At 39.3% G+C, this 12,101-nt stretch overlaps 1 pseudogene; it reads left to right on the forward strand.

Moving 5' to 3' along the window:
• The first annotated feature begins 2,662 nt into the window (after nt 1-2,662).
• LOC136323121 (transgelin-2 pseudogene) lies at nt 2,663-3,720 on the forward strand (annotated as a pseudogene).
• Nucleotides 3,721-12,101: the final 8,381 nt, after the last annotated feature.

Below are 12,101 nucleotides of genomic sequence, written 5' to 3' on the forward strand. Positions count from 1 at the left end.
AAAATATTTGCTTATTGCCTGACCGGGAGGTAGCAGAGTGGATAGAGTGTCGGACTGGGATGCGGAGGACGCAGGTTCCAGACCCCGAGGTTGCCAGCTTGAGTGTGGACTCATCTGGTTTGAGCAAAGCTCACCAGCTTGGACCGAAGGCCACTGGCTTGAGCAAGGGGTCACTCGATCTGCAGTAGTCCCCCGGTCAAGGGCACATATGAGAAAGCAATCAATGAACAACTAAGGTGCTGCAACAAAGAATTGATATTTCTCATCTCTCTCCGTTCCTGTCTGTCTGTCCCTATCTATCTGACTGTCACTGTAAAAAAAAAAAATTTTTTTTTTGCTTATTTGATACAATAACTACGGCATAACAAATGACTCATGGATATCATAATTGTAGCGACAGAGCCTCCCTGCACCCAAGTAACTACTGTATCAAATTTCTGACCCATCAAATTATTTCTGGGCTACAGCCTACTCATATAGGGAGTCTATTACATAACATATTAGTCTCAGGAGTTATGCTTTACATCTCTCTTTAAAATCTCACTGCATCTTTCAAAGTTCTCTATATATCAATTTTCTTATCTTAGCTTGTGTGTTGAACATGTGTCAGTTAGCTGGTGATGCTATTATTGCTATCACTGGTTCAATCAATATTAAACTTAACTTGGCCCTGGCCGATTGGCTAAGTGGTACAGTGTTGGCTTGGCATGTGGATGTCCTGGGTTTGATTCTTGGTCAGGGTACACAGGAGAAGAGACCATCTATTTCTCCACCTCTTCCCATCTTGCCTCTCTTGCTCTCTCTCTCTCTCTAAGATGGTTCCATAGCCTCTGCCTCAGGCTCTAAGAAGAACTTGGTTGCTTAACAACAGAGCAACACCCCAAATGGGCAGAGCATCACCCTCTAGTGGGCTTGATGGGTGGGTTGGGGTACATGTAGGAGTCTGTCTGCCTCTCCTCCTCTCACTTTATATATTTTTATTAAAATTAACTCAAGGAGCCCTCATTCAATGGCCTTCAAATTATTGGCATAAGATGTATCATATTTCAGCATTCAGTTAGATATAATGCACAAAATAGCTAAAAAGTAAATGGAGTTCTGAGGAAATATATTTTTATGACTTGTCCACTCACTGTGTTTTATTTATAGAATATGGAAAATTTAAGATTATATATATTAACTTTTATTTAGGAAAACAAGACTCCCACTGCTTTGCCAATTGTGAATATAAACTAGATTACATTAATGATTAGAGCCCAAGTTTCCATAGCTCTTACGCAAGATAAGACCTGGAACACCATTCCACATCAAATAAAATCTCCAGACAAGCAGTGCCTTATCTTTGCTGTTACTAAATGTTTCCTCTCTTTCTCGAGGAGCACCGGGTTATTGTTATCCTTTGATGCTTATATGCTGAATGAATGAATAAATTAATACATGAAGGCACTGTATTTATTCTGAAATATGATATGTGTTTCATATATTCAAAAGAATATGTGCAGCCAACTTGATAATAAATTATTTAAAGAAATGGTGTATTGGGATTTTATAATATATTAAGTATTTAATTTACTGAGGTTTTAATTAACATTTATCAAATTTTAAAAATAGGATATTAAATTAACCAGATATAGCACATCCTTTTTATGCCCCACATCACGTCACCTCAGCATGCCTCTGATTTCAGCATAGCTTTGATAGACATGTATTGTAGGCCTACTTGAAAAGTGCTTTGTGACATTTCTCTCACTTTCTGCCTGAAGCTTTTCTCTAAAACTAAACAGGGTCACTCACCCTTTCTAAAGGTGCCACATGAAATTCAGGGACATTAAGACCACCGGAAGCAACCTAGTCCAATGGGGACAGAAGTCAGTGGATAAATGTTCCAGCCTCCTCTCCTACTCAGGACAATTTTAGAGCTTATTCTTCACAATCTTTGGAATATTCCTAGAGGGACCAAGTCCCAGGGACTCACAGCAATAACAATATCAAACATTCATCCTTTATTAAAATTTTCCTTTTTTCCTGTCTCAATCAGCATGCTTCCCACCACATGCACTAAACACCTACTTGCACTCAACCCCTACTTATACTCAAGTCATTCTTTCAAGTATTACTATTGGGAACCTGAACTAAGAAACATGGTTAAAAAGAAAACAGCCTGATCTGTGTGGCACAGTGGATAAAACATCGACCTGGAGTTCTGAGGTCACCGATTCAAAGCACTGGGCTTGCCTGGACAAGGCACATATGGGAGGTGATGTTTCCGGCTCCTCCCCCTTCTCTCTCTCTCTCTCTTTCTTATCTCTCTAAAAAAAAAAATTAAAAAATATCATGCAGACTTGTTAAAGTTCTTCTATTTTTAAAATATAAAGGAGGGCCTGGATATTTTGTAGCAGCTGTTTTAATTTTGATATTGTGGGCTATTCCAAGGGTAGTCAAAGTTTAGTTTTGCTCTAAATATATTTTTTAACTTATACCGGCACTGTATTAGGTGTTGAAGAAATGAAGGTAAAAAAGAATCAGCATTCAAAAGCCTGAGAAGGACAGCAGGATGGAAAAGATTCTTAGCAGAGATGCTAAAAAGTGTGTGTAGTAAAATAGCCTTATAAATATTCATTAATGACTCGCCTTGCAGCTCCGTCTAGAGTGTGCAATCTCCAGCCCGACGGACAGCCACAGGGATGACCTAAAACTGCAGAGAAGCCCAAGCTCCCAATAGTTATTACCATCCTTCAAAATGGCCAACAGGGGACCTGCCTATGGCCTGAGCTGGGAGGTGCAGCAGAAGATTGAGAAACAGTACGATGTAGATCTGGAGCAGATCCTGATCCAGTGGATCACCACTCAGTGCCGTAAGGATGTAAGTGAGAACTTCCAGAACTGGCTCAGGATAGCACGGTGCTGTGTGAGCTCATTAATGGTCTGTACCCTGAGGGGAAGGCCCCAAGGAAGAAGATCCAGGCCTCCACCATGGCCTTCAAGCAGATGGAGCAGATCTCTCAGTTCCTGAAAGCAGCTGAGCGCTATGGCATCAACACCACTGACATCTTCCAGACTGTGGACCTCTGGGAAGGAAAGAACATGGCCTGTGTGCAGCGGACACTGATGAACCTGGGTGGGCTGGCAGTAGCCTGGGATGATGGGCTTTTTGCTGGGGATCCCAACTGGTTTTCTAAGAAGTCCAAGGAGAACCCTCAGAACTTCTCGGACAACCAGCTGCAAGAGGGCAAGAACGTGATTGGGTTACAGATGGGCACCAATTGTGGGGCATCTCAGACAGGCATGACCGGCTATGGGATGACACGCCAGATCCTCTGATCTGCCCCCAGCCCTGCTCCTGCCCTCCCTTGGATGGTTAATATATAGCAGTGACATTCCCTGAGAGGCCCCTGGAGCTCTCAAGCTCCCCCCAGCCTGGGTGAGGGCCTGGCCTGGCCTGGCATGTCTCCTCTGGGAGTGCCCAATGGGGACCTTCCTCTGTGCTTGCTAATACATTCCAATCTCCAAACCCATAAAAACTGGACCAACTGACCTTTTTCCCTGGGACCAAACTTTAGGGCCTCTGATTCCCCTTTATACCTCTTCTCCCCTGATCACTGAGCCCTCAATGCATTCCTTGGCTGGGGGTCAGCAATGCTGCCTTTGGGCCTGCCTTCCACAAATAGGCCTTGCCCACAGCTGTGGCTGCAGGGATTTAATTTATAGGGAGGGACCTGTGGTAGCTGCCACACCTGCCACAGCTGGACTAGGCTCACTACATATTGGAGGCAGCCTGTCCTGGCAGAGGCCCTCCTGGCTTCTCATTTTCCATTCGCCTTGCTGTGGCTAAGGGGTGGAGTGAGAGGAGAGGAAGGGGGGGCTGCCCACTATGGGCTGGGGCTTGAAGAATCTGAGTTTGCTGATTTAAATAAAAATTCATTAAAAAAAATTTAAAAAATAAATAAATAAATATTCATTAACTAATCATTTGTTTCAATGGAGAGAATACAAATAAAACATTTCCATTTATCTCTATCACGTTTTAGAACACATGGCAGTCAGGTTAATCATTGTTTATGGATAAAAATACTGTTGATGGGTTAAAATAACATTTAAATTAAGATATTAATTTTTTTTAGTTTGGAAAATGAGATTAAATTAATAAATAACATATTTAATGATATATTTATATATGAGACATACTTAAACTGAGAACCTAGGTTTTGTGAATTTGAATACATTTTCCCTTGTACTATTATTATTTTAAGGAAGACAGATGCTTGAGTCAGACTGGTTTTTCCTCACATTTAGTGGTGAGAGAATGTGGACAGCTCTACATGGGTTCTTTAAATTACAGTGCACGACAGTCTGTAACAGATGCTCTTAAAAATCTGCCTGCCTCACTTATGTTTTATCTTCAGGTCGTTCCTGTCTACTTCTAAATTCTTTTGCTGTCTTTAGAATCTAAAACACAGACATTTTGCCTCCACTTATGTATCAACTACTACTTTCTATCTCTTTGATGTGATATAGATAAGCCCTTTGGACCATGAATTATGAACTTGTCTTTTCTTAAATTTTATTTTAACTTTGCAATGAAACTTTATGGTCTCAGGGTGGATTTTCCCTGATTTGATAAAGGTCACAGTAGCCAATTAGTCTGGTTCTGTTCATCCTGTGTGCCATGGATTATTTTTCTTTTGGGTTTAACCTGAACTTTCAGATAATACTCAGATATCATCTATTATCCCTTTGAGACAGGGAAAGCTTTCAAAGAGCCTTCTGATGTTTCTCAATGCAACATATTACACCTATATGAATGGATTTAATAAATTTAAATAAATTTATCTCTAGCGGTTGTTTTTACTTATAGCACAAATATTAACATTAACATTAGCCAGTAATCCTGAGATATTTCTGGTTATAATACTTTGACAAATCCAACTGTTTATTAAAATGACATATCAATATGACTAAAATAACCTTTGTCTAACTTTCCAAGGGTATTTACATTAGTGGCATGTAGAATTCTATTCTTTTTCTTCTTTTTAGCTTAGTAGTGAAACTACAAACTATTGTAGTACTACATCATCAACTCTTTTGAAGACAGAGACTGCAATATTTTCAGAAATACAGCATATGGACTAATTGTTGATTGAATTTTTTCTTGGACAAATATCTTACTCTCATCCGAACAAGATTGTGAAAGCTTAGGTCATTCTTTATTTCCTGAAGGTCATTATCCATTCCCAACTACAGATGCCTTTTGATACCTAACCAGACTATGAAGGAATTTCCCAGGCATGGCACACAGTTCTATAAATATCCTTTCTGTACTCTCCCAAGGATCATTCTTCATTGCACTTAGTAGAATGTGACTCATCAGTGGCATTTACATTGTTGCTGTCCCTGTTTCTGTACTTGTATTATGGAAGAATTGGCAGTGCTTCTCCAATCTCTATTTAGTTTCTGAATTGCTTTCCACACTCCTAAGCTTATCTAAATATTTAAAATGATACACTTAAAATGTTCATCCATCCAAATATTCATTTATTTACCAGCTATTTATTCTATCCCCTACTATGCAATATGAATTGCAAATGTTTGTAAATTAATTGCTGGGCACATTTCCCTAGGCTTTTTTTATGGGAATCTATAGAACGCTCACAGAGTGAGAGATTGGATATGAGTAATTAACTGGTTCAATGTCCTTCTTCCTGTTGTGGTTTCAACAGATTATATTATGGAAGCCCATATTAAGTAACTTGTCCAAAGTTAGCCTAGTCAATAACAAACTGAACAATAAACAGAAACCCAGATCCTCTAATTCTTCATCTAATTTTTCTCCCAGTAATCCAATACTTTCTAACTTTATAACTGTATAAAGCCAATACCAATACTATATATTAATCATTCATTTATTTATACAACAAATATATAGTGGTTGTCTATTTTATGGTTAAGCTATTACATGAACTTGACATACAGAAAAATACCCTATAATTACTGTGACTACTAAATAAATTAATTATATAGTATGTCAAAAGATTATATGTACCATGGAAAAAGGCAACAGATTAAGGGGGATTTTGAGTACAGAAAATTAGTTGGATACTGCTGAAATTTGAAAAGCATACTCAGTAATCTTCATTTAAGAGGTATCATTTTAGCAAAGAATTGAAGGAGGGGTGGAAGTTCACCAGGTAGATCATTTGAAGAATGACACCTCAAGCAGTGGAAGGAGTCAATGGGAAAACCTTAAACTGAGTGAGAAAAACAGCTGAGCAGATGTCAAGGTAGCTGAAGCTGAAAGGGTAAGACTGATGTAGATGAGAGAAGATTTGAGAAGCAGTAGGTGAGTCAGAGCAGAAAAATCATCAAAAGAATTTGTGTTTTACCCTTGATTGAAAAAGAACTTCGCAAGGTTTCAAGACAGGCCTTACACCATTATTTTATTTAAAAGAGAATGTTGAGGGCACAACAGTGGTCGAAGCTGAACCAGTCTGCTTCATTAGTTGAACTGTACAAACATTCAAAGAATGAGCAATACCAACTGTGGGGTGGTTGGCAATGGGGAAAGGTCATGTAGGGAACTCAGGCCTGAAAACTTTGGCTAGGACTGCCTACAACCAAGAGTGCCAAAAGAAACTTCCCAGGAGCCCTTTGGAAAAAAAGCAACTGTCCATCAGCCAGTGAGATTTCACCACGTCATATTAGCTCCACCACCCTAGGGACCCTTTAAATATCTCTCACGTGGGTCACCCCTTCCGACTTCTCTGACCCCTGCCCCCTGGGACCAGAGAACATCATCTGGGCAGCGCAATACTCAATGAAGCCTTTACTATTCCACACTGTGTGGCTACGGTCCCTTCCTTCCTTCTTGGCGGGGAAAAATACCTTACATTTTGGTGTGAAACCCAGGAGGAGTTGAAGTCCGTAAGGACAACTCCTCTTTCCTTCCCCTCCGAGAAAGAACCAGGATCTCCAACCTTCCACCCACTTTGGGGCATGGTGCGGTAAGTCCCCTGCCTCCAGCCTCCCCTCAATTCTTTCTGCCGAGACTTCCTGTCTGAAACTGTAGCTACATCAGGGACCTCTTTCCATTTGAGTGCGTGTGTGCCCGTGGAGACATCCCGAGCACATCCACTTTTCCTATCCATCTGTGGCCAGAGCTTGAGTTTTTGGATGCCAGGTCTCAACTCTGATCACTCTGAGAACTGAGGGCAACTGTGGGGGCACAGGAATCTAAACCTAATCCAAAAACACTCCTGGGGTTGCCTTATCCAAAATCTCTCCCTCCCTAAAGAAGAAGAAACTGTTCTTCTCCACTCTGGCCAGGCCACAGAACTCACTGGATAATTGAACCAGGTAACCTCCTGAAGGGACTTTCGGTTTGAACAGCCTCACCAATTTAACTCTCACCAAAAAAGCTGGGAAGTGATTGGAGATCCTTTAAATACAGGGCTTCTAATTATTCACGTGCCCGTCCTTAACCTCCGTGCCCTGTTCTACCAGGCAGGCCCTTTTTCTGGCCAGAGAAACCTCACCTAAAACCTCCACTCCTAATCTTTCCTTCTCCATGGACTCCCAACTCTCTCCCCCTCCTGTCTGACCCCTGGGGTCGCCCGTCTCTTGGGAATTCTCTGGTCCCTCTGCGGACCTCTTCCACTTGAGTCTCTTCCCTCTGAGAGCATCCTCCCCTCCCTTTGCAAAATCCTGTTTCTTATTCACCTGCAAATACCAGTCTCTCTTTCTCCTCCCCTGCTGGCGAGGGGCCCCTCCCTTCTCCATGGTATTTTTAAGCCCCTCCTCATCAGGTTATTCTCAACCTGGCATTGGCCTTTACACCGGTTTGCAGGATGCTCAACTTCAATTTTCTTGCAGGAAGTTCTGGCCCTGTCCTGCCTTTGGCTCCAGTGTTTCCTACTGGATCTGGGTGCCGGGCTCCCCATGAGCCTTCCTCCTCTTATTCTCAACCCCTAAACCCCTACCTGGGACCTGTGAACATGGCATTTGAAGTTTTTAATGGTCCCAACTAGTAGAAACAGGCCAAGGCTGTTTGCCAGGCCCACATGCAGCAGAAGAAAACACTCCAAACCCAGGCTTTTGTGGCAACCCTGAGGCTGGCAGAGCAACAGAGGTAAGGCACAGGAAGTGCCTGACTCAAGTCTGGGCTACAAAGAACACCCCCACCAGGAGCTTGTTTTCAGTGTGACAAGCAGGGTCACTTGTCCCAGCAGGGCCCCTGCCCGTGGCTGCCCACTGAGCCCTGCCCTGACTGAAGGCAGTCCGGTCACTGGTGGAGCAATTGCCCCTTTAGGCAACAGGCTTTTCCTCAGCGCCTCTGAGTGGAGGGCAAGCCGCCTGAATGAGAGGACATTCCAGCCAGGTGGACCCACTGCTCGACTGGCACGGCCTGGATTTGGAGAACCCAGGGTATGCTGCAACTACTAGTGGGTAAGTCCATCTCATTTCTTGTGGACATGGGAGCTACCTTCTCTGTTTTGCCATCATACTCTGGACCTCTAATTCCCTCACGGGTCTTGGTTATGGGAATGGATGAGACCCCCCTTCATTTCCTCTTTGCACACCACTCCTGATATACAGTTTTTCACCCTTTGTATGCCACCCCTGGCATACAGTTTTGCCTCAAGCTTGCCCCCATGCAGAACCACTGGCAATTGGAACCACTGGACTCTACCCATCTTCAGCTCACCAAATGGCTGAACCTTGCAAATTCCCCTATTACTCCTTTAAAAAAAAAATCCTTACAGGATGACATCTACAAAGTTTCTCCAGTCATGGCCAAACAGATGTTCCTCCTGACACCCCTCAAATTCACAACTTCTGATCTCCCCCTCCCTACGATGCCCCTAATCAGCAGGAACTAGACAGACGAATAAGCAGTGCCCCTAATTAACACAAAAGACTGGAATGTGAGGTGGTCGGCAATGGGGGAAGGTCATGTGGGAACTCAGGCCTGGGACCTTTGGCTAGGACTGCCCACAACCAAGCATGCCAAAAGAAATTTCCTAGGATCCCTTTAGAAAAAAGCGACTGTCCGTCAGCCAGTGAGATTTCACCATGTCATATTAGCTCCATCACCCTAGGGACCCTTTAAATATCTCTCACGCGGGTCACCCCTTGCAACTTCTCTGACCCTTGCCCCTGGGGAACAGAGAACATCGTTCGGGCAGCGCAGTACTCAATGAAACCTTTATTATTCCACACTTTGTGGCTACAGCCCCTTCCTTCCTTCTCGGCGGGGAAAAATACCTTACACCAACCCTTCTTAAACTCTTCCAAAAAATAGAAGAGTAAACATCTTCAAATGTATTATATGAGACCAGCATCATCCTGATACCAAAATCAAAGACACTACAAGAAGGAAAACAAGCCAATATACCTGATAAACATAGGTGCAAAAATCCTCTGTAAAATAATAGCATACAAAATCTAACAGCACACTAAACTGATTACATGCCATGACCAAATTGGATTTATTCCTGGGATGCAAAGATAATTTAATATATGCAAATGAATCAATGATTTTAAATCACTATACATACCCATAATCTCTTTTTTTGAAACCATGAAACCAGGTATGTTTCAGATTTAGAATTTTGGAGATAGTTTGGAGAGCAATATGCACATATACTTTTTATATAACATTACTAGTGGTCAGTTATCAATCATAGTGTTATATTTAAAGAAAACCATATGAATAGTCGTACTAAGTGTGAAAGAAAAACTATAAATAACTTCAAATCTATTCATTCCTTAAGTGACTACAGAACAGGCAATATTACCACCCCTTGAATTATGAAAATACTTTGTTTTCATAGATTTTAGTATGTTATAATCACAGATAAGTGATTAGACACCTGTTTTTTTCTGTATATTTATTTCAGCTGCTGCAGCTATATAGTCACTTAATTTATACAACTTAATAAAGTTATGAAAATGTACTTTGTACTATATGGTCTTTAATTAACACCTGGTATTATGTGCCATCTTGACATTTGGTGAAACCAGAGTGCCATAACAAATTAGAAAGCAATTTAAAAATTTTACAATAGAACTCCTTTAAGAAACTGGAGATTTAGTTATAATACTTAAAATAAAACTAACTATATACAAAAGACAATTTCTCAGGTTTTTATCTAATCTTAGCTTTAATATTAACAGAGTTGAAAAAATATATTGTATCTTTAATTTCCATCTGAGCACAAGTCAAATAATAAATTATACTTAAAATATAACATATGCTTAATTGAAACTTTTATACTTCATTAGTTTATAGAAGCATGTGCCTCAGGAAGAATAAAAAACATGAAACAGACATTTTGATATATTTTTTATTGATGTTTAGAGGATGATTTCACAATGTATTTTATGTTGCCATAATTTTATGACATGGAAGACAATTGTTCTCCATCTATCTCTGATGTATTATTACAAAGTCTCTGAAACAGAAAAAGTTAGTTGTTTTCACAAAAAAACATAATTAATTCACTTGCCATCAGATTTATTGCGGAAAAGAAGTGGTCTATTAAACATGTTCAGTTTTTTACATTCTAAGCTATATTGCTATAAAATTTAAATATTTGCTAGGTAAATTTGTAAAACATGGTGTTATAAAATATTTATTATATCAACATTTTCCATTAGTATAATTTGGTAAATGTTAAGAATTATATCAATTATTTCACTTGTTAAATACAATATTTTAATTAATATTGTGTGTGAACTGTGAAAACATTCCATAAAAGTTTCTTTCTCTTTAGACATTATAAAAAATATAGAAAAAACATTTTTCTTACAACAGAACTATTAATATATTTTTTATTCCCTACATAAATTTATTTCCCAGAGCCCATCATTTCAGCAAAAAAAAAAAGTCTCAAAGTTAGTCATGTTTAAAACTCTTCCTAATATTCCTTAAGTCCTGTGGAAGAAAGGCAATGCAAAAACTTTATTAAAAATATATATTAGCATATGTTTAAAATCTATATTTTCCTGAATTTGTCTCTAGACCAGCATTTATGCTAAAACTTTCTTTACCCTTAACAAATATGGGCTCAATATTCTTTTCCACCTATATTGGCTGTAAACATATTTACTAAGTTACTTCTTATTTTTCCTCAAACTTTTAAACATTTTCTTCTTTTTTTAAAATTTTTTTGTCTAATCATTTGCCCTCTCCGTTGACATTGGTCTTAGAAAATTCTATATGAGAATATCAAGAACATTTTATATGAGTTCTGCCAAATTCATTTTGTAATCCAGAAGTTATATATCTCATATTTAAAAGTGCTTGGAAACAGCTGATGCATCTTTTTTTTTTTTTTCCAAGATGATGCTATAAGTTTCATCTAATATATTGGACAGAACAGTTCTTTACAAGTTATGTTGTAAAAATATTCATTAACATTGAAGGAGAGTGCAATCCAAATAGCAAAAAAATGTGTCTGTAAAAGCTTACTAAGATTCAGAGGCTCAAATAATGTAACAGAAGTGTTCAAATCTTCAGTGAAATTCAACTGCAGGGATGCTATTAATATCACATTTCAAAACTAAAATTTGCTACCAATGTGGTTTGTTTCTAAGTAACAATTTGGTTTTTTTTTTGTTTTTAAAAAGTAGAAAAGATTTTTACTTTGAAAATGACATTTGCAAAATGGTCCTCAATTTGTCTGATCACCTAATAAAGATCTTAAATTCATGCTAGCCCATGCTCTGTAGTATTGCATGTTATTTAAAGTTGTTTTACACTAAGATAATTTTCTTAGGCTATAAAAATATTTCAGGCTTTCCATTTATTCTAATATATTTGTAATAAACTATATAGAAATCATGTAGAACCCCTTCTACAAAAATGATATTTTGAAATCTTGTTTTTTAAGACTTTAATATGTATTTTCTATTTATTAATTTATTAATTTATTGTATTTTTATGAAATGAGAAGTGGGGAGGCAGAGATAGGCAACTGCATGCACCCACTGGAATCCACCCAACAAGCCCACTAGGGTGTTGCTCTGTTGCAACTGGAGACATTCTAGTGCCTGAGGTGGAGATCATGGAGCCATCCTCAATGCCCGGGCCAACTTTTTGTTCC

This window comes from Saccopteryx bilineata, chromosome 2, assembly GCF_036850765.1.
Source record: "Saccopteryx bilineata isolate mSacBil1 chromosome 2, mSacBil1_pri_phased_curated, whole genome shotgun sequence".
Taxonomy (NCBI): domain Eukaryota; kingdom Metazoa; phylum Chordata; class Mammalia; order Chiroptera; family Emballonuridae; genus Saccopteryx; species Saccopteryx bilineata.